This window comes from Triturus cristatus, chromosome 4_2, assembly GCF_964204655.1.
Source record: "Triturus cristatus chromosome 4_2, aTriCri1.1, whole genome shotgun sequence".
Taxonomy (NCBI): domain Eukaryota; kingdom Metazoa; phylum Chordata; class Amphibia; order Caudata; family Salamandridae; genus Triturus; species Triturus cristatus.
The window spans coordinates 201,606,062-201,630,206 of NC_140586.1; the positions used below are offsets into that span (position 1 = coordinate 201,606,062).

The 24,145-nt window shown below is 43.5% G+C and overlaps 1 long non-coding RNA gene across 1 annotated transcript in view; it reads left to right on the forward strand.

Annotated features, from left to right (window-relative positions):
• LOC146833383 (uncharacterized) overlaps positions 1-16,616 on the forward strand; it is a 114,660-nt gene extending 98,044 nt beyond the window's left edge. The window contains exons 2-3 of the long non-coding RNA XR_014960574.1: positions 6,401-6,453; positions 13,283-16,616. This is a non-coding gene — a long non-coding RNA (uncharacterized LOC146833383). The remainder of the gene's footprint in view (positions 1-6,400; positions 6,454-13,282) is intronic.
• Positions 16,617-24,145: the final 7,529 nt, after the last annotated feature.

Below are 24,145 nucleotides of genomic sequence, written 5' to 3' on the forward strand. Positions count from 1 at the left end.
CCACCCCCTCCCCTGATACTGCCGTATACAAGGAGCATCTGTCGTGGTGAAGGAAGCCCTGGGCCCCCAACGGGGGGACCTAGAGCCCCTCAGTCAATGGTACCCAACCCTCTTATAGAACATTAACATGGGGTACAAATGTCCGGGGCTAGGCAGCCTTGTGACTGGATGTCCACGCCAACTCAGTGTTCAGTATGGAGCAGGATATTCTAGAATCCGAACAATCAGTATGGTATTAGAGCCAGGAAGCCTTGTCGGCCGGTCAAGGTCAGGATGTCCGTTTGGGACTGGAAGAACATTGGTCGGAGCCAGATCTATGTCGTCTTATCGATTTTGTCCTCTTTGGTCTGTTCCGCTGCGAGCCCCGGAAGGAGTCCGACTCCAGCGATGGTTGAGTGTGAGGCTTCAGATGAGTTCATCTGTCCAGGTGAAGACGGCTTCCGGCGTGTCGAAGAAGTGGGACTTGGAATTGAAAAAGACACACAACCGTGCTGGGTATAGGAGCATATGCTGGATGTTAAGGTCCCGTAACCTAAGCTTTGCTGCCACAAAGGATTGGCGATGTTGCACTAGACGGGTATAATCCAGGAAAATCATTATGGGCCGTGAGTCAAACAAGAGTTTGTCCTTGTGCGATCTGGCGAATTGCAATATGGTATCCCGGTCCGCATAGTTGAGTAATTTAGCAATTACTGACCTTGGGCTTTCCCCAGGGGGCGGTTTCTTTGGCTCTCTCCACCACGAAGCAGATGGATAGCATATCCTCTGGTAAGAGATCCTTAGGCCATTGGATTAGAAAGCGGTTAATGGAGGTGCCCTCACAGCCCTACGGGAAGCCCACGAAGCGGAGGTTATTGCGCCTGGCGCGGCCTACTGCATCTTCCACCCGAGATGCCAACTCCTGCGACACCACTGTAAGCTTGTGGACTTTCTTCTGTAGGGTGGTCACAGTGTCTTCAACGGTCGAGACTCACACCTCTGCCTCCATGATGCGGTCCACTGCCTTTCGGAGGTCCTGGCGCAAGAAGGAGACTTAGGATCCTACCACACTAATCTTGGCATCAAGCTTGTCTCTGGCCTCTGTGATAGCCGCCAGGAGGGCTGCATTGTCCTGTACGGCTCCACTGGTGTCTCCTCTGCCCGGGGTCATAGGGTAGTGATCGAGGGTGCTCTCTTTGGCTCCTGTACCACCTGGTTTGACTTTGCCCATGGTTACAATCAGGGAGGAGGCTGACTCGGGGGCCTCAGGGAGTTGGCGGCAGGGGGGGCTCTCCTCTCAATGGGGAAGACCACAGCAGGCCTTGGGATGTCGCAGGTGTGTTTCACTGGCGGCGCCACGGGGAAACACCGCAGACTGGTCCTCACTGAATCCAGCACGCCCTGGGTCACAAGCCGCACTGAGCCTAGCCCAGCCACCTCCGCAACCCATGACGGCCAGCCAAGTAGGCCCCCAAATAGTATCAGACTCGCCGGACCACCAGCCCGCTGCGCACCCCTACCGAGTTGTCAGATGTCTGGCCCAGTGTCTCAGCCAGGACCAGCAAAATATAGGGAGGATCACAGGTGTCCGAACGGGTGGCGGTCAACACCTGCCTCGGGGCCCTGTCGCAGCAGCCAGCTGGACACACCACTGCTCCGCGGGATGCAGAGGGGGGGGGGAGGCCCAGGGCACCCGGAATCCTTTTGGCACAGGGCCTCACTAAGCCACGTGGGGCTGGAGCACAATATTGCAGTTCTTTATCTGGTGCGGCCCTCCAGGGCCGATATTATGTCCGGATGGCGTCTAGGTCTGAGAGCGCCACGCCGCTGGGTAGAATGAAGCTAGGTAGGGAGGCACATATGCAGCCAAGGATTTTTCCGGGAAGCTCGGCGGCTGCCACCTGACGGGCCTGCCCCCACCGCAAGCCCACTATGATCTCTGTGTCCCAGGCGCCGCCTGCAGCCCACCGCGTCCTCTCCCAGCACCGGACGCCTGTACCTCACCTCTGGGGCCCGATCCGGTCCCACTCACTTCAGCTATACTCCGAGTCGTGAGCCGGGTGAAAGACGGCCTCTGACAGGCCCAGGCCCGCGCCACACCTCCAGCAGCTCCGATGCACAGCGTGCCATCCTTAAGCCGCAGCTTCGCACCTATCGCCGGTAAATGTTGCTCCGGCTGCTGTCGCGATAGTAAATACGTACGATGTGCTCGACTGAGCAGGATTTAGGCTGCCAAGTGAGGATTATTTGGCGTGGACTTGCGGAGCATGGTTAGGCTGCGTCCACCATGCTGGCTGTCCAAGCCATGCCCCGACTATTAAAATTGTTAATGTTTTAATTTATAACATAATGATTTTATGTTATAAGTGTATGTAAATATATATATTTATTTGTAAATTTTTATATATTTATAAAATTATAAAATAATTTAAAATTAATAGTTTATTCATTGTTTTAAGGGATTGGATTGACACCAGCACACCTCGCAGTGTTTGTTCAGCATAGCTTGCTGCCGGTGTGCAGCTCGTGACTTCACGTAGTTTATTTGACTTATTACAGTCAACTTACAGCCGGACTGACTTTCACTTGCTTGGTTGAAACGTATGCGGGGACCCAGGGAGGCTTCAGGACTTACAACAACCGGGTTCACCACGCCTTGCCCTGCAGTACACCAGCCACATTGGTTTCAACTTTGTTTCCCCACGCAATACCTGCCCAAAAATAAAGCATCTTGGGAGTTGCAGTCCTTACAGCGCTGCACTTGGTGGGCGAGCACATGACTGGTGATGGAGGGTGCTCCCACCAATGGGAGACTGCAGTACCATTTAAAGGAGAAGGCGTGGCTATGTTCTTGGTGAGCAGCGGCATCTGAGGAAGGCCACACGGCCGAAATGCATCACGCTTTTTCTGCTGTCCAATAAAGCCCTTACCTGGATTCCTTGTGCGGCCACTTCCTTTCGGCATGCTGGAGGCGCTCTGGGATATATATATATATATATATATATATATATATATATATATATATATATATATATATATATATATTACATTTTATATAGGTATTTTTAAATATTTTTTAATTACATTTATTCTATTATATTTGTTAAAATGTATATTAAATCTATACACATTTCTTAAAGTTAATTTTATTATTTAATATATTTAACATTCATTTTTATTTAAATAAAAAAAAATTATTTTGTACATCGATAATTTTCACATCAATATTTTTGTTCTGATATTTTTGTACTTACAATTTTAAATATAGGATGTCGATATTTTTTACATCGATTTTTTTTGCATCTGTATTTGTGTGTATATGGGATATTTTGGGAATCGATATTATATCAGTGAACCTGCAGAAAGGGCACGGAGAAAGGACTACAGGGAAAATAAAAAAACTTTATAGTGGGAGAAAGTGAGGATATACCATATTCCATTTCGATGAGCTCAGGTCTCCAATTTTGATACAAGAATTAACTACACCGTTAATTTGCCTAGAGAGATGTTCAAAATTACAAAATCTCTGTTGGAACCCACCACCAATGCCCCTATATTTGAACCCTCTAATGACAGGTCCAATGCCTTGGCCACTTTTTTCCATACTAAAATTCTGGACATCATCATTTCAAGAGGTTAATGGAAGTGACCATTCCATCCCATTAAACAATAGTAGTGAAAGATGGGCACTATTAATTCCCTTCGGTCTTCAAGGTGAATTCATCGCTCTTTTTTAGGGAAATCAAATCCGAATCTCCTTTGGATCCATTACCTCTTAGAATCCTCACCCTTGAGCCTGAAATTATTTTCCCCATTCTGTTAAACATAGCTAACCTCTCCCTGGAGACAGGTACGGTACCACAACCCTGGAAACATGGTCAGAGCTTACTTAAAGAAACCCAACCTTGATCCTTCCTGTTTAGGGAATTTTCACCCAATTTCCTTGCTCCCAGGTTTAAGTAAAATGGCAGAAAAATATGTGAAAAGTTGCCTGGCAGACTTCGTAGAAGCTGATTCTTTCCTGCATCACAAGCAAACTGGATTCCAGCCTAAGCACAGCACAGAGACTGCCCTTCTGGCTGTAGTGGAGGAGGTAAAAAGAAGACTGGGCCAAGGGGCCACGGTGGCCATTGTACTCCTGGACCCCAGCGTGGCCTTTGATGCCGTTGACCACCTTAGACCCCTAGACAGGGTTGGTAAGGCCCGAATTACAGGAAAAGCCCTGGATTGGGTTTGTTCCTTCCTGAATGAATGTACTTTTCAGGTATTGACAAAGGTTGCCCATCAAAAATTGTGCCCATTGGGGGCGTGGCTAGGACGCCGAAGAAGATGGTCGCCTACTACGGGAGCTCCGCTGTGCCGGGACAATCTTATACGGCGTCCTGCGCTCTCGAAACCGTAACATGAGTGTTTGCGGTGAATTTCAACTTCGGAACCTGCCGCCTGTCTCCTGAGGTCTGCATTATGGTTTTTTGTGCCCATATGCGTTATTAATGCCGCTTTTTCAGTCCCCCTCAGCGCGGCCGCCATTTTGAGTATCTCGGAGCGCTCAATGCATCCACACAGACTGGTGCAAATGCTGCCTGCTTGAATTCCTAATGTCTGTTTTCTACGCGTTTTGAAGCCTTTTTTTTTTTTCTTTCTTTTGAGGAGAATCAGGAGAGGTTTCTGCTCAGGAATGCCATAGGGAGTTGATCTTTACTTGTATTTTACCCGCTCCTCCACTTGGTTTCACCAGCTGCGGACTTCTACTGAGGTGATATATTATGCCCCTTTTGCGCTATGTGTGGGAATGACCATTATATGGCGCCAACTTGTTTTTGGGCACTACATTTTACTCTTTGACTTGCTTTCACTGCTTTTTGAGGAGATACTTCAGGATTACGTTTTGAACCACGTGAAGTGGCACTGGACTTCCCTTTGTTTTGACTACCTTCATCCTGCGCTGTGGTTCTAGGAGGTTTGGTGATATCTGTGGTGGTCGCACGTACACATTTTCTGACAGCTCTCATGGTTTTTGACTAAAGTCCATTCTCACCTCGGCGTTTATTAAGGCGTCGCACCTTTTCCTGTCTCAGCTTTATCAGCAGGGATTTGAGTGTCTTTGCGATGCCTTTTTGAGTTCAATCTTGACCGATATTGCTGTTGCCCACCTCACATCTGTGCCGCCTATCTGCACTGTACGGTGCCTGCCTGTCAGGGTCAGGAAGATCATTTTCTTCTCTTCCTCCTTGCCTTGGTACATTGTGTTACCTAGCCCCCTCAATACCTATGGGCAAGTTGCGTAACCCGAAGTTTGTTTTTGTACCCTCAAAAAACGCCTCTACGACGTCGCCTTCCTCCTCCTCAGCTGCTGATTTTTCTTCTAATCTAGACCAAATGGCCGCTTCAGCCCCTAATCGTGCTTCCTCCTCGCAGCCCTCTTCAAGTAAGGTCTCTCCTCCTTCTACATCCTCTAAACGCTTGAAGCAGGATTCTCCTCCTCCGGACAAACCTTCTTCTCCTATCTCTCTGGAGTTACTCCTGGAGGAGATCCGTGCTTTACGCCCATTTGTTGAGGAGACTAATAACAAAATGCAGAACTTTGAACAAAAATGGTCAACTATGGACAACAGAGTTTCTTCAGTGGAGCAGCAGGTTTCAGAGATCCAAGTCAATTCTCAACGTATAGCCTCACTAGAGAAGTCCGTTCTTGCCCTCCAGCAACACACTGAGGAGTTAGAAAATAGGAATAGGAGGAATAATCTGTGCATTTATGGCCTTCCAGAATCCTTGGAAGGTGATGATCCTGTTTCGTTTTTCTCCTCCTTCCTCCTGAAACTTTTGGATTTGCCTGCCACTACTTCTCTTAGCATCCAAAGAGCTCATAGACTTGTCCCTCTCTCCTCCACCTCATCCAAGCCTCGTGGAGTTATCATTCTCTTCTTAAAGTTTACAGATCTACTTCTGGTCCTTTCTGCGGCTAGAGCCAAGCGTCAAGTTTCATGGTTGGGCCAGAGGGTTTTTCTTTCCCAGGATGTTTCGAACGCAACTGCTGCAAGACGGAAGGAATTTTTGAGCCTTCGTGCCCCTCTACGCTCTCTTGGAGCCAGATACGGCTTATTCCATCCTTGCATCTTTAAAGTTACTCATCAGAACCAAACCTGGACTTTTCAAGATCCTGCAGAACTTAAAAACTTTATTCACATTCAGTTTAATGCTGGCATGGATATTTCTACTGCTTGTAGTTGAATGCTTAACTCTCTTTTTTCTTGCAGGTTTTATCTAAAATGTTTTTGCATTGCTTTGTGTCTTATTGTTGGTTTGCCTTAGATCAAGTCTTTTTCATCTAACATCTTGTTGTTTCTTTCTTTTCTACACATGTTGTTTTATTGTTATTTCCTCCACCATATTTGTTCACATCCTCTTTTTCTTCATCTAGGCCGACTGATGTGTTCTTCCACAACCCCGCCATCCTTTTTATGTCCCCTTCAGGTACGTTATCTTCAGTCATCCTTTTTGGATATGTACTGTCTCTTCTTGTACTTTTTTTCTCTTGTCCTTTATCTTTTTTCCTCTTCATCTTTCTCACCCTATTATACTCTTTTGTCTCTTCTCTATTAGTATCATGTTTTTCTCTTTCTATTTATATTCTTCCATTTGTTCCTATTTCCCTGTATTTGTTGCGATTTTCTTTTTTGTTAGTATTTATTGTCTTTGATATGATATCTTCTCGCTTTTTCATTGATGCTGTAGGTACTGTTTCTATTAATGTTTTATTGCGTTTAAATTCAGAGTAATCTCCTGGAATGTAAAGGGCTCTATTAGTCCTATCAAGCGCCAGAGGATTCTTTCCCACCTTGCTTCTTATAATCCTGACATTGTTCTGTTACAAGAGACTCACCTCTCGGAGGCTGAGTCTCTCAAGCTAAGGCGAGGTTGGGTGGGTACGGTGTTATTTTCGCCCTCTACCAATAAGAAGAATGGTGTTGCTGTCTTGTGTCATAAAAGGTTAGCATGTAAAGTATTATTACAAGAGACAGATTCTGATGGTAGGTGGATACTAGCTAAGTTACTGATTAACGATGTTCCTCTGACGGTCTTCAATGTCTATGGCCCTACACAACCCGATTTATTTTTCTGGCCCTCGATTACGAGCAAATGTATACAGCATAGAGATGACCTCTTCATTCTAGGTGGTGACTGTAACCAGATTGTGGACCCTTTTCTGGACCGTAAGTCATCTGTTCGGTTTATTCCTCATAAGCCTCATAAACAATTCCTAGATACTATTTCCCAATCACATCTCACCGATTCCTGGAGACTTTCACATCCTGACTCTCTTGACTATTCCTTTTTCTCTCCTCCTCACTCTTCTTTCTCTCGTCTTGACTATATTTTTCTTTCTCCTTCCCTATTACAAAATCTACTCTCTTCCTCTATTGAACCTATACTTATCTCGGACCATGCCCCTATTGTGACGGATCTCGACCTCCTTCCTCCGCGTCCCAGGTCTTCTTGCTGGCGATTTAATAATTCTCTTCTTACTCATCCTCTCTTTTCCTTCACTACTGAATTTTTTATGTTAAATGATGTTTCTAATATTTCCCCCCATTCTCTTTGGGACTCCTTTAAGGCTACGGCTCGCGGGTTTGTCATTGACTTTGTCTCTAAGAAGAAAAAGCGTTTTCTTCAGAAGCAGAAAACTACATTGGCTCATATAAAATCTTTGGAACATAAGTTTTACTCTTCTCCCAATAATCCCGTCCCCCCCGATCTTATTCGTGCCAAGCTCGAGTACAATAAATTTACTACTGACAACGCTTCGTCGGTGCTTCTTCGCAGTAGTGCGCGTTATTATGGTGGACGCAATAAGGCAGGTAAACTTCTTGCCAACTATCTTAAGTCCCGCAAGGAGCGTTCCTTTATTGAATCCATCTACTCATCTGAGAACACCTTATTACATAAACCTCAGGATATTCTTGACCAATTTCAATCCTTTTACTCTGCGCTTTATACTCCGGAAACTCCCCCCCCCCCCTCCCTCTTTGGTCCAGGCTTATTTTGATAAACTTCCTAAACCGTCACATTCTCATCTCAATCTCCCAGACTTGGATGCGGATCTCTCTTTACAAGAGCTATCTGCGGCTTTGAATATTCTTACCAAAGGCAAAACCCCAGGTCCTGACGGTTTTTCGGTTGAATTCTATCTACACTTCTCTGATCTCTTACTCCCCAAACTTCTTTCTCTCTTTCAATCGTTTTGTTTGTTGGGCAAGGCTGAGGGTACATTCCAGGAAGCCACCATTTGTCTCATTCCTAAGGATGGTCGCGATCCCAAATTCTGCAAGAACTATCGTCTGATCTCTTTGGTAAATGTGGATTACAAGTTGTTTGCTAAAACTCTTGCGTTGCGGCTTGACCCCCTTATGCCCCATCTTATTGGGAAGGAACAATGCGGTTTTGTCAAAGGCAGACTTACCTCCGATAATTCTCGTCTCTTTCTTAAGGTTTTAAAGAAAGTCCCATCTCTCTCTATCCCCTTGGCGGCTATTTCTGTTGATGCTGAGAAGGCCTTTGATAGAGTTGACTGGTCTTTCCTTTTTGCTTCTTTGCGTTGGTATGGTTTTGGCCCTCGTTTCATCTCTCTCATTTCTCTTTTGTACTCCTCTCCCAAAGCTGCTGTCCTGGTTAATGGTCAAGTCTCTTCGTACTTCCCTCTACAACGGGGTGTTGTCAAGGTTGTCCCTTATCTCCTCTACTTTTCGTCCTGGCCCTTGACTCCTTTTTGTCTTCCATTCGTAATAATGACTCTATTTGTGGTTTTCCATATGGGACCAGTCAATTGAAGCTCTCTGCTTATGCGGATGATATCCTTCTTTTCATTTCTGCTCCGGAAACTTCTATCCCCCCTTTACTGTCTGAGTTTGATTCCTTTTCCCAGGTCTCGGGGTATAAAATTCATTCGGATAAAACTGAGATTCTCCCTCTTACCAAATTTTGTACTCCTTCTGTATTCTCTTCTACTGGATTTGCTTGGAATAGTTCCAAAATTAAGTACCTAGGAGTATGGTTTTCCAACTCTATTTCCTCCTCTATTTCTTTAAACATGTCTGCGGTTTTATCTCGTATTGATCATTTATTTTCCACCTGGAATCCCCTCTTTCTTTCTTGGTGGGGACGCATGGATTCAATCAAGATGATGATAGCTCCCATTTTAATTTATATTTTGTCTATGTTGCCTGTTCATATTCCCGCAATTTATTTTAAACGCATCGACTCTTGTTTGTCGAGATTTCTTTGCAGTAAGAAGAGGGCTAGAATCTCATTAGTGTGTCTTCGCAAGTCCAAGTCAATGGTGGGATTAATTTCCCAGATTTTCGTCTTTACCATAAGTCTTTCTCTCTCCGGCAGGCATCCAGGTGGCTGGCTTCTACTCCCTTTCCTCTTGCTCCTCTGTGGCTGCATATCGAACAAGCATTGTTGTTGCCTTTTTCTTTCAAAGAGACTATTCGTTTCTCAGCCAAGGCTCCGCACTCGTCACTCCCTTTATTTAAAACCACCTCTTCTCTTTAAAAGCCTCTCTTTCATCCTTCACTTACTACTCGGGAGTCTTTTCTGGATTCCACCGTTTGGTATAATTCACTTATTCTTATAAAGAATAGGCCCATCTTCTGGAAGGTTTGGAGGTCTAAGGGCATCATCTGGGTGAATCAATTTTTTGACGGTCTTTCTCCCTGTTCCTTTCCTCAATTTCAGAGGTCTTTTCACTGTCCTTGCTCTTTTTTGCACAAGTTTGTTACTCTAATGACACTTATTCTTGATGTTTTTCTACTCTCTCCCTTCTTCCCCTTCTTCTGCTCCCGGCGCTCCTCTTCTTAAGGTGCTTTCTGTCCTCCCCAAGGCTTCCCTCATCTATAAATTATTTTCTGCTCCTAACCCGGATCGCCCTAAATCTAAATTGGAGCTTTCCTGGGAGGCGGACTTGGGTTGTGTTTGGTCCGTTGCCATGTGGGATAAACTCTGGTCCAGATCTCTAAAAATTTCTCGTTCTGCTTCTCTTACTCAATCTCTCTTTTATCTGTATCATAGACTAGACCTTTCTCCACTTTCTCTAGCCCGTTTTTCCTCGTCTGCTGATTCTCTCTGCTGGACATGTTCTTCCCCCAATGCCAACCTTTTTCATCTCTTTTTCTTATGTCCCTCTGTTTCTCACTTTTGGGACTCTGTTTGGCTATACATTTCGCGCATTTTTGATATTTCCTCTCAATACTCTATACCTATCCTTTTTCTTGGCAGTTTATCAGACTCGCTAGTTCTCCCTCTTCACTCTCGCGGTCTCTTTGACCTCATGCTTGCATTAGCCTTTCAACATATTTCTTCCAACTGGAAGTCCCTCACTAAGGTCTCCATACGCTGCTGGTGGAACTCTCTATGTCACTTCCACAGACTTGATACACCGCTTTTGCTTCCTTCTGTAATCCCTCCCACAATAGGGATCTCTTTTGGTTACCCCTTACCTCTTATCTGGACCGGATGGTTCGTAAGAAACTATCATGCACCAATGCAGAAAATTTTGACCCGCCTTGAGGAATTTACATCTTCTTTGCTTGCAATATCACTACAGGATTTATTTCTTGTTATATTTGCTCTTGTATTTGCTATTTTGACTATTGTTTTCGCCTACAGCACTTACTTTTAAAGCATGTTATTGTATTCTCATATTGCATTGCATCATTTCCTTTTTTCCTTTTTTCCTCTTTATTTCTTTTCCCCCTTCCCCTTTCCCCCTTTCTCCTGTTTTTCCCTTAAAAACTCTTTATAAAATGCTTTTGCTCATTGCTTATGATATTGGCCTTTTCATGCTATTTAACTGTATTTGTATTGTTGCTGATATCTTTGTACTAATATTTTCCTGAAATAAAGCTTTTCAAACACAAAAAAAAATTGTGCCCATTATGTGTGGGTTCCCGCAAGGGTCCTCACTCAGCCCTACGTTTTTCAACATATCCTTGCAACCACCGGCAGACATTATAGCTCATTTGGGATCTCTATAGTCTCCTATGCGGATGACACCCAGCTGGTTTTATCTCTTTCCCAGACTCGGATCCCTTAACATCCACCCTTGGATCGTGCCTGGAAAAGGTAGCTGGCTGGATGAATACATCTTGTCTTAAGCTCAACAGAGGTAAAACAGATTTCATGATCTTCTAGAACAATTCCCCCATCCAGCAAGTCCTGTGCTGGCCTACTGTCCTCAGCCCCCCCGGCCTCTAAGACTGTTGTAAAAAGTTTGGGGGTGTGGCTCAAAGCTACTTTGACAATGGAAGTCCAGGCCACCAAGATCTCAGCCTGTTTTGGATTTTTGCATATGTTTTGAAAGATTCTGCCTTTGCTCCCTCAGACCTCAAAACGGGCAGTGGTTCAGGCTCTTGTTCTCTCTCACCTGGATTATGGCAATTCACTTTATCTGGGTTCTCCTAAAGGAGTCACCCAGAAAATACAAGTTGTACAAAATGATGCAGCAGCACGCACATTACTTGGAATTCCTAGGTCTCAGGCAGCCAGGCAGGGATTAAGGTACCTCCATTGGCTTCCCATTGCCCAAAGAAAATAATTTAAGTCTCTGTACATTTCCTACAGATCCATACATGGGCAAGGTCCACCTATTTTATGCCAGTTCATTATCCCCATGTTCCCAATAAGTCACTTTGATCTCTGAACCTCCATCTAGCCACCGTTCCCGCTATCAAAAGAGCTAGAAGTGGAGGACGGTCCTTTAGTTTCAGTGCAGCTAAGCTCTGGAATTCCCTCCCCTTGGCCATCCGAGCTATAGACAATGAGCTGTCTTTTTTAAAAGCTCATAAAACTTGGTGTTTTTAGATTTGGTTTCTTAGGTGTCTTCCTCGTTCTTGTTGCAACCTCTACTAACCAGCGCTAGAATGCCTTCGGGCCGCCATGCACTCTACTAATCTTTTAGCATAGCATAGCATAGCATTTTGACTGTGAATATTGAGTTGTTTGGCTTCCATTGATCTCTTCTGGACACAGATCCCTCTAATGAAAATAAACACAAGTTTATAATATTTCTAAACCTAACAAAAACTGAGCAGAGAGTCTGACAACAACTGTAACCCAAAGGTTAACCTTCACTTTAACTGTTAGTCTAGTTCCAGTGACATCCTAGAGCTGTAGAGCCCAGAGCCCACACCAGCCAGGCCATCTGACAGCATAGTTGTCCCAGACCTTTCTGCTCACAGCATTTGGCACAGGGCTCTGAGAGCAGTCTGAAGTGGTCTCTGAGCTCAACAATCTTTCTTATTCACTTTAGGGTGTGTTGTAAATAAGTAGCTGTTCACTGAACTTGCTAGGTATGGCCAAAGATTTGCCCTTGAGTAATTAGGTATAACGCCATTGAATGCCTTAGGAAATGTTATTAATGAAGTCAGCGGTTAAGTGATATATTATCATCTGTGAAGAGATTGAATATGTCATTTGTGCTTAGTTTGGTTGTGAAGGTCCTCTACATGTGGTAAAGTTTTGTTACCCTGTCCTGGGTGCCAGCCTGGAGTATCCGCTTTCCTGGTTTTAGATTTTTGGCCCTAACCTCACATTGATCTAGTTTGTGCACAGAGGCCTAGGCCTTGACATGAGTGAGATCTTGGACCTGTCCTTTTACCTGCAGGAGTTCATCAAGTGTGCCCTCATTTGCTGAAAGAGATCTACTGTGGAGTGGTGGTGGCAGTATACCATGTTCTGTGAATCCAGAGCTGTGACCAGAATGTTTTATCGGAAACATGGGAGTTGAGTCATACTTACCAACTTCTATGCGCTAACCAAGATCCTCATGCTCATGCCCCAAGCGTATGTTATGCTTGTTTGTTTATATGGCCTATGTGCTACATGCATCGTTTTTATGAGTAAATCAGATTGATGCAGGCCTCTGTGTTCCCTTTTGGAAGTATCTGGCCCATTCTTGTGCACAAGACGGAGGTGAGTTGCTTTCTCAGTCAGTGGAATTTTATTGCTCACATTCCTGAAGCTGGAAGGAGGAAACCTAGACACTGAAGACAAGAGAGAGGAGACAAAGCTCTTTTAGAAATTTAATTCAGTCTTTTACTGTGAGGCCTGTGGTTTAGTCTTCCTGCAGCACTGTCATTTGGTAGATGGCAAGGTGAAGGATAGCGCTGCAGTCTCTGTTGTTCAAGGTAACAAAAATCCATTTAGATAGGTATGCCCTATGTCTCTCTTCCTTTTCAATGTTAAGTGTGTCTGTTGATAGCTAAAAGTAGAAAACTCACACTTCTTTATGCCTCTGTTGTAGGTACTCCAGGCTGGAGACTACTCTTCAGTGGGGAACCTCACTCTAGACAAAGGATGTGTCTGGAGAGCAGCCAGGAAAGGACACTTGAAAGAAGAACGACCGTTAACTATTCCTGAAAGCACACAGGATGAATCCACATATCCTGTCTCCTTTAACTATATAAAAGTGGCAGCCATTGACCAACTTGGTGTTCAAGTTCTTCTTGAGCAAAGATGGGAGGGCACTGCAGATTACTTAGAGGACTGCTCCTCAGAGTACTTAGATTACTGCTGTTCAATCAGAGCTGGCGTCTGCCTGACTGCCAGCTTTCCGGAGGTGCAGAGACGTCACCTGAAGCCTTCCCTGGATAAAAGAAGCTGTTCCTTTGTCCTGAAGTCCCTAGAATACAACCTGTCTATAAGAGTGGGAAAGGAGCCTGCCAACCACTCAGAAGTTGTGACTGTCCAGAGAGAACCACAAGCTGCTTGACTCCTGGTAGTGTGTGGGTGTGCCAGAAAAGAAAGAACTGCATGTCCTCATAAGCCTGCACATAGTCTCTCCTTACAAACTGTTCTGGACAGGAACTGCAACGGCAAATTGGGCCTGAAGCCTACTGTGTGGCTGCATCTAAGAAATTGTGCCCAAGTTGGATGGTGCTGCTGCCTCAAAGAAATTGTGCACAAAGCAGACTGGGCCACTGCATGAAGAAAGTTGTGCCTGAACCGGATTGCACTACTGCATCAACGAATCTGTACCAGAGGTGTACATTGCTGCACTTGAGAATGTGCCAGAGGAGAACGGTGCAACTGGACTCAAAAACTGTGCTGAGATAACTCACTGTGCAGTTGCTTCTTCTCCAGTGGCTGCTTTGTGCCACTGTGACTTGTGACCTCCGTGACCCAATCACCGTACCTCACCCAAGACCTAAAAGTGGGTCAGCTAGAGGCCTGTGTCTTCACCGGAAGACTCTGGGCAGCAGTCTACGTCTGCTGCCTGCAGTGGCCATTGCCCAATTGTGGCAGTACTTCCAGCTGGTGTGTCACCTCCTGGAAGAGGGAGGATGGAAGATGTATGCTGCAGGTCCCTTCTGGTCATCCCCAAAGGATTTGAGACAATATACTTATGGTGAGAATTGTGATAATCTAGTGTCTGTTAAAGTAACTGAGTTCTTCAAATCAAACGGGGTAATCTTAACCTTCAAGTATGGAATGTATGTTGCTGGATTGTTTCTATTTTGGGTGTGGCTAAGCCTCATTATTTAGAATAAAAGAGTTTGTGTAAGTAGATAGCAGAGCATGAGAACGGTGAGTCGGCCGAGGAAATTGCCGTAACATGCGAGGAGAGGCATTTTCATGGGAAAGGATTGGCTAAGGACAAAAGAGATAACGTGTTATGCAGCTGAGAAAAGGTGCTGAAGTATCCATTTGTACCAGAGTTATGGGAATTTCCCAAGTCTTAGCCACATGAACCATCCTGGCAAATTATATTACGTGCTGTGTCCAGTTAAGGAGAGAGTCCATCTTGGGTTTCCTTAGGAAACAGACCAATGCCACTGTTTGCGTGGCTTTACGCTACTTGACCCATCGTAGGAGGCTGACACCTTTCTTTTCTTTATTTGATTATACCTTTACTAATGCTCTAATTTAGGGTTGTCTTTATTAAGGTACTGTAGGGAAAGATAGATTACTCATGCTCGTTAAAGGGAATCATCTGATGCAATTGAACCTTCATTTTTTCTTTCTGATTACCTGCATCATTTCCTTTGATTTAGCTATTTGCTTTGTACTATATAGGGTACATCTCTTGAGGAGATTTGGGCGTACTCTGATCTTTTTGTACTTTTATATAATTTTATTGGGAATGAGCTACATTGTCTTGCTTTTGAACCTATAACTAAACCTATTAAACTCAGGTAAAAGAGTTGAGTGGATTAATGTGCAGCCACATTGGTTGTACTGTGTTGAAATGATGGCCAGTGATTTGATTCCTTTCTCCGCTCACTTTACTTGAAAGACTTATCCACTCTGTAGAAAATTTGCGTAAATGGGCGTAGACTTTAACATAACCAACAGTTGTCCCAGACTGACAAACAACACAGGGTAGTAGCGGCCAAAACGAGTGTTGAAGAGGACACCTCATCCTCGGAAGAGGAGTCCCCAGTAGTACAAAACACAACAGTTAGTCACCAAATGACAACAAATTCACATTGGGCTCTTGGACACCTTTGTTCACGCAGGCGGTCTCAGGAAGTTCTGCCCTCTCCTGTTGTGGCGTAATGATCCAATCCTGGGAAAGGTCAGAAGGGATCTCATGGACCTGGGCAATCTTTACTTGTATGTATTAGGTAGATGAGATATTAGTTGGGTGCAGCATTGATATTTTGAGAGATGCTGTTCGAGTGAATCAACTTAAAACAAGTTCACAAAGATGGACTGGAGACATCCATTTGTGGTGCATATACTTAAATGAATAGCACAAACATTGTTGCACACTTGTCGAACTGCAGATGCATTTGTTGAACTGAATGTGCATTAGTTGTCAGTTAATGTGAGGTAACATTCGAAGGGAGCGAAATAAGAGTGGCGTACATGTGGCGCAATGTGCATTTGTGTGTGTGTGTGTGTGTGTGTGTGCATGTGAGAGAGATCGAGAGACACATCTACCAGGTAGAAGAAGATGTAAGCAAGCCACTGTAGGCCCAAGCCATCTCAAGCCTGATGGTTGGCTTTTATTCAATAGTACCTTCTCTTGGACTGTTGTGCCAGAATGAGCTGATTTTCATGTGCCTTATGCCCAGTGCCTGCACTTTCAAAACATTCTCAAAACCCCACCTTCTCTCTTCTCAGAAGCAGCAGTTTAGGTGTTGGTCAGTGCAGTAGCACCGTATGTTTACATTTCTGATTTGTCCATGGAGAGGACGTTGTCAGATGGGATGAGAGGGAAGATGCTGAGGATGCTGTGAGAGTGCTCAGAGAGGGAGGGTATACTAGTGATTTTTCAAACAGCGTATTTTATGATCGAACAATTTGAAAAATCACCAGCATAATCTTCTCCATTCATTTTTATTGCTCTTCACAGTACCTTCAAGATCATACCTTCTGATCACCTTTCCCTTCCCTCCAGAGTGTAATCAAAAGTGCAAACGTAGCCTACAGTCACATGTGTGAGCTATATTTGAAATTCTGTATACAACTGAGAGCTACACTTAAATGTTGTCTCAGTGAAAGTGACCACCTCTTACTCTGTGAGGTCTTTGAGCATCCTTTGTTTTACTAATACCTGTAACTGCCTTTATTGGGATGTTGAGGAGCTTGAACGGTTCTTGAAATGTATTTTTTATATTAAATCAGGGGAATCAAAATAAAAACTGGATTTCTTGTCTTACTTGAACTTAACATTATATGTTTTCTAGAAACAATTTGTTTCAACTTGATTTAACATGTGACACTAAAGATATTTACTGATTTAGCTCCCCAAAGCATTAAACACAAAACACAGTCTTTTGGTGCTACAAGAAAAAAGGTGATATTCAGAGCTGCACTGCACAATGTATTAATTGGAATTCGGTGTTAAGGGGGCTTCCCCGCTTGACCACATTGTGTGAAATGAGGCAAGTACTTAACTGTTCCTTCTTTTGCTAGACCTTCACATTTGAGAACACCTTGAAATAATTCAGTTCAGGATGTGTGCTGTATAAAAACCTCTCTTGTATATGGGTTAAAAGACTATTATGTAGCTTCAGCTATAATTTATAGCAACATATCCCATATATAGGGGGCACAACGAACCGTGGCTACCGCAGGTAAGAGCGGTGGGGCCGGCGGGGCTATTTCGAAAGACGACCACAAGAGAAAACAAGCATTGGCATAGCCAATAGGTCTTGCTTTTGGGATCTTTAAGTATTTAGTTATGCAGCACAATATCCTTTGTACAACAACATCAACTCTTGCATGGCTAAACACTTATAAGGTCCCAAAAGCGAGACCTATTGGCTATGCAAATGCTTCTTTTCTTTGAATTCTGGTACTTGTAGCTTCATTTATTCTATTATAAAATTGGGCTACAAGTCCAAGAAGTCTATGGCATATGGGTGTTCCTCCTGTACCACATATTTTATGCCCTCTCCTTCTTCACTATGCAATGATTAGTGTGATATTGGAGCATCCCTTTCTGTGCCTCTCATTATTATTTGGCTTCACACTGCAGCCGTCTGGATACCTACTCTTGACAAACCTATTGATTGCCTATCTAGTGTTTAAAATGAGGCAGCCCACTTTAGTCATTGGCTGATTTCACTGTGACTGACAGGATTCTGCCTTTCACAAGGAGCATATCCCCACACAAAATAGTTCCCTTCAATGCAAGGGACTACTGTGGATGTTTGTGATTTTTGAGACTAATAAATGTTTACTTTTAGTCCGTTTTATATTGGCCAAAGTCAAGTAACTCCCACCAACAACAGTTTTACCAAAATAACATAACATAATATTGGCATTGCCAGACCTATTGGCTTTACCATTGCTTGTTTCTTTTGTTCACTGCTGCACGCTTTTAAAAAAAAAAAAAAGAATTTGCTGGGACTGTGTGACTCACATATACAGGTCCAAACACAATCACAATTCAGCTGAAAACAAAAGCAGCATCAGCAGAGCCAACAGGGCTGGCGTTAATGTTGTATGCATGGAGACGTGTATGCACAGATGCAGTGCATGCATTAGCACGCTGAAGCCAGACATGTTGGCTTTGCCAACGTTTGTTGTGTTTACCTGCTGCTCATATTTGCTTTTGTTCACCCCCTGCCCACCGTTAACCACGGGAAACGCTGTTGTTGGACATGAGAAACAGAAAAGAAGATTCTAAAGAATATTCCAATTCAATATTTTTCTTTAGTTCTATGAGGAATAACCCACAAGATCGGGCTCTGCATAGACTGCACATATAAACGCGCTACACGTCCCTGGCTGAAGGAGCAGCATGCAATAGTCAATGGCCTATATACCCGAGCACAGCATTCACCGAATTGCTATCCTGGCACATTGCATGTGTGTGCATGAATTAAAACACTTGCTGCTGGGAAACCTGGCATGTTCATCAATTTTAGAATGACTTTGCATTTTCTCTCACTATACTGAGGGATGCGTTTTTCTTTGGAGATGGTTTCTGTTTCACTCGCTATCATTTGATGGAACAGGGGTCGAAGCAAGCTGACATCACTTCCTGTGCAGATGTGTCAGCACGTGGATGACGGTGGCTTGTAGGCTTAAGTGGGTCCAAAATGTGTATTTGCCCAGAGTGCGTTTAGATCAAGGGACAGGGGTTGGAGCAGATCGGGATACTGGAGAGGGAAAGACTAGCTAAATGGCAGACGTTCTTCATAAATTGCAAAGCACGTGGCCTAGATGGAATGTTCAGAATGTTTATGGTCTCACCCATGGGAAATGCGGCCCAGAGAAGCCTGCATTGACTGCGGTCGCCAGCTGAGTTAGAAAATGAATCTTACTAATCAGACTCCCATCAATATCGCACATACCTAGAGGGAAAATTGTTTATGGTCTCACCCATGGGAAATGCGGCCCAGAGAAGCCAGCAGTGACTGCGGTCGCCAGCTGAGTTAGAAAATGAATCTTACTAATCAGACTCCCATCAATATCGCACATACCTAGAGGGAAAATTGTTTATGGTCTCACCCATGGGAAATGCGGCCCAGAGAAGCCAGCAGTGACTGCGGTCGCCAGCTGAGTTAGAAAATGGAATTTTACTAATCAGACTCCCATCAATATCGCACATACCTAGAGGGAAAACGTAGAAAACATGAGATTTTAGATAAACAAAATGTAAGCACCTTGGAGATGCAAATAGTGGCACAAAACAAAAGCACATTTTTGACACATAAGAAGCTCAACAAGCGCAAAGAGAAAGTGAAAGAAAAGAGAGATAAAGATAAGAGGCGAGAGAAAGGAACAGGCAAATGAAAAAGACAGATGCGCGAGAGTAGTGAAAATGAAGCTGACGAGGAGGGAGAAGGGAGGGGGTAGGGTAGGGGAGGGGATTCACGAGCTGTAAGGCTTAATGAGCCATTACAAAAAGCCAGATGGCCTGTGCACGTTCACGCTCACATGCACGCAGGCTTTAGGCCAGCAAAAGCCTCTCTGGTAGCACTTTGAAAACCCGCTTACTAAAGGTCTCGCCTGAGCTGGCGCATGTGCTAGCGCTCAGGTGAGACCTAAAAAATGAATGAATGAATTTTGTCTCGTGGTTGTCCCTTGAAATCCCCCCCCCCCCCCTTTCCCCCCCCCAGCCGGCCCACCGCCCCACCGCTCCTACCTGCAGCGGCCGCGGCTGGGCACAACACAACTGACTTACTGCTTGGATCACTAATGGCATTGCTGTTTTGGTGGGTGTTTCAAGAATGTTTCTAAGTTCATGTTTAGAAACTATTGCTTCTGAAACATGGCAATTGATGCCATAATATAATCTAAACTCAAGTGAAATGATTCAAATGAAGAATTTCAGTGTTTTTTTGGTTTCTAAACTTTAGTTTTTATCGCGTTTCAACACAAAATCACGCTACTTTAACATTTGTTTCTTTCATTGAAGTTCTGATTTTTTCAATGTAAGTTCTTACTACCGTACCTAACAATGTCACTTTAACCTTTGTTTTTTCCAGTGAATGTATATGTGTGTGTCTGTCTATCTATCTATCTATCTATCTATCTATCTATCTATCTATCTATCTATCTATCTATCTATCTATCTATCTATCTATCTATCTATCTATCTATCTATCTATCTATCTATCTATCTATCTATCTATCTATCTATCTATCTATCTATCTATCTATCTATCTATCTATCTATCTATCTCTTTCAACAAAACGTCCCCAGTTGGACATGCAAAGGCTGACTGCCTCTTCACCATTTCTGTGAAGTATAATGAAGCCTGTGACCAAGGAGCTGTGCTCTAAAACGCATAAGACAATGAAATGCATCTGAATGAAAATGCCAGTTTCCTTTTATTAAAAGAATCATTGGAATTAATCTGCTTTTCGAGTGCGTCTTCAACTGGGAATGTTTTGTTGAAAGATTTTTGACTGGCAGTCCAGCCGGGAAGACGGCACCACCCCTCAAGGTCAAGGTTAGGGGGTTAGAGGTGTGGTGCAGCGGCCAGGGCAGCTGATTTCAGAGCACAGGGTTCACAGTTCAATCCCCAGCTCCGACGGCAGCTCAGTTCAGCACCATGTGACTCCGGGCAATAGCTCACTTAATTTCCACGATGGCCCCCAGTGCCTTGAGACCCGTAAGGGTGAGTAGTTTGCGCTTTACAAATACGGATTTACATTTTTTTTTATGAGGACACAGAACTACTTCGAGTCTTCCTTAGTGGAAAAGCAGAAAAGACAAAATAAACTGAACATTTTCATCTCGGAGGCCCACTGGAGGACTTTTAAATTAAATGAACATTTTGCTACAACACAGAAACCTACTAAAGGTAATTGAATTTTTAAAGTGCACTACTGATACCAGCATGCAACACTTAATTGAATTCATCTGTGAGGCCCACTGAGGGCTAATTAAATGGACATACCGAGGGGGACTGCCTTTTCACCATTTCTGTGCAGTATAATGGAGCATGTGACCAAGGAGCTGTGCTCTGAAACACGTAAGGCTTTGAAATGCATCTGAATGAAAATGCCCGTTTCCTTTTAGAAAAAGAATCATTGGAATGCCAGTTTCCTTTTAGAAAAATCGTTGGAATTCATCTGCTTCTTGAGTGCGTCTTCAACTGGGGATGTTTGGTGGAAAGATATATATATCGTGAAATTTTCAAAACTTTTGGCCAGCTCCGGTCCGCTCCTATCCTGAAAGTCTCGGGATGATTCGTGTAGCGGGGTCTGAGAAAAAAGGGGGGTCCCAAAACTTGTTTTCCCCATGCAATTTCCCATAGGACCTTTAGCCGCACCTACAGCCCAAACTGCTGAACGGAATTACACCAAATTTGGCAGAAAGGTAGACTTTGCTTCAGAGTTGTGCCTTTTGCTTAAATGGTGTAAATCCGTTCAGTAATTCCTGAGAAAAGCAAAATCAAAATCACATATATATCTGGGCGGAGCCTAACCACACATCTCATCGTGAGATCTAATTGTCTGTCAGTACTTCATCCAAGAAGTGTTGGCAGCCATCTTGGGACCAATATACATGATAGCACCTCATTAAAAAGCATTGTAGTTAATAGAAGGTTTTAAGACTTTAGTTGCATTATAAATCATTTGTTGATGGTACCATACTCATTTTAGGAATTGTGGTGTGTCCTAAGGTGGTTTTACCATGTGAAAAAGCCTTCTGCTGTGATATCATGAATCATGTTTGAGCGAAAACTAATTTCTCATGCTTTTCCCACAGAGGTTTGGAAAATGATCTATAAGCTAAAATTAGAGCAAATTTTCTGTAAATTCACATTATCTTTCTCAGTCATGTGAGAATGACGTCTGACATTCTCAGAAAAACATGTACATCCAACAAGGGCAGAGACTGTCAGTTGATTCCTTTGTGTTCTACTGCAGCTTCCCAGAGTGTTCTAAAGAACAACTAGAGCGCTAACAGTCCTACTTATGACAAAACGTATTGCACACCTGAAGCCATCTTGATTGGAATAAAGTGTTAACTCTTAAAACATTTAATTTAAAAAGGAACAAAATGAGGGGGTTAATTTTGCCATAGAAAGTATGATTAGTGCTGCAGAAAGAAAAATTAGGGCACATTTTGAGTGACTTCTCAAATCCTCTTCTATTTCATTAAAAAATTCTGACATGCAGACTGACACATGCACTTTCAATACCAGCAGCAGACTTCCCTGGTGAGCAGTAGCTTTACTACAGTGATCTAATGAGCAACTAGAGTGCTAACATTCAGAATTTATGGCAAATGTGTGACACATCTGAATGCCTTCTTGATGGGACCAAAGTAAAAAACTGAAAGTATTTCCTACTGAGGAGACTGTAGTAAATGAGGAAATTAGGAAACTTCATAACAAATAAGTCTCCCAAGATGGCCACCAGAGACAAAAGAGCCCAAATGTAGCCCAAATATCACCCAGATGTAGCCCAAGTATAGCCCAATGACAGAATGTCCCAGAGTGTTCTTAAGAACAACTAGAGCGCTTACTGTCTTACTTATGACAAGAGTATGGCACACCTGAAGCCATCTTGATTGGAATAAACTGGTAACACTTAAAACATTTAATTTAAAAAGGAACAAAATGAGGGGGTTCATTTTACCATAGAAAATATGATTAGTGCTGCAGAAAGAAAAATTAGGGCACATTTTGAGTGACTTCTCAAATCCTCTTCTATTTCATTAAAAAATTCTGACATGCAGCCTGAAACATGCACTTTTAATACCAGCAGCAGACTTCCGTGGTGAGCAATAGCTTTACTACAGTGATCTAATGAGAAACTAGAGTGCTAACATTCAGAATTCATGGCAAATGTGTGACATATCTGAATACCTTCTTGATGGAATCAAAGTAAAAAACTGAAAGTATTTCCTACTGAGTAGACTGCAGTAAATGAGGAAATTAGGAAACTTCATAACAAACAAATCTCCCAAGATGGCCACCAGAGACAAAAGAGCCCAAATGCAGCACAAATATCACCCAGATGTAGCCCACATGTAGCCCAATGACAGAAGTGTGCAAAACACTTATTTTTTGTGGTTTTTCAGTTTTACATAGTGCAGACTTGTCAGGTATTGGAGTGCTTTACATGAACATTGGTTACATCACACAAGATCAAATTCATTTTGGTTGTAGACATGGGGAGATTAAGTGATTTGACCAGAATCACAGAATGTTGAGCTGAAGCAGAAACTCCAACCTGGTTCCCCAGTTGCAAAGTCTGCAGCTCTGAAAGTAACACCACGTCCTCTCCCCTAAGTGCAACATTTAATCAAGTGGTCAACTGGATAAAAAAAATAAAGATAACAAATAATTTAAAAGTGCTTTGTCGCTATTTGAAAACTCAGAAAATATGACCTCATTTTAGTTTTTTAGAGCACTGACCATAATTTTGATGCAAATAAGACCCTCTCATATATGTAATTTCTAAAGGAAATGCTCTAGGTATTACAGTTTTGATCACATCAAGATGACGTCAGGCGTTCCACACTTTTGTAATAACTATATAATGTTAGCAATCTAGTTGTTCATTAGGATACTGTTGAGAGGCAGAGGCCAGGGGCACGGACTCTGAAAATTGAAGGCAGGTAGGAGGGTGCAGAGGCAACAATTTGACCACACTGGGCAGGCAGGAAGGGCAGTGGCAGCACAACAGACTGGGAGCGCAGTGGAAAGGGGGGCAGGGGCAACAAACCAACAATACAGGACTGGCAAAAGAGGCTGTTGCAATATAATAGACCATTGTTGGCAGAAGGAAGAGGCATTGGTAGTACAACCATACATGCCAACAGACCCGATTCAGCCAGGAAACGTCCAATGTTTTTAACCTCAAATGGGCTTTATTTGATCTGTCTCCTGTATACAATCTCCTCTTTTTCAAGGTAACGCAAAGAGGAAAATCAATACCCCTGTTATTTTTCAAAATCTCCCTCTTACCAAGTTCAAATTGTTCGCAAGTATGGTACATTGGATCATGGAAGTCCAGAGGAAATGGGGTAGGGACATGGACTCGGATAACAGAGGACAGGTGGGACATGGAGAGGTGCACCAAACTGACCCTACAGGGCAGGCATCAGGGTTTGCGGCAGCACAATACACCACAAAGGGTATGCGGGACGGGAGTGCAACACAACAATCCATAGAAAGCAATAGGGAGGGGACAGGACCATGCACATGGACAACAGAGAACAGAGGGGAAAGATGCAATGGTA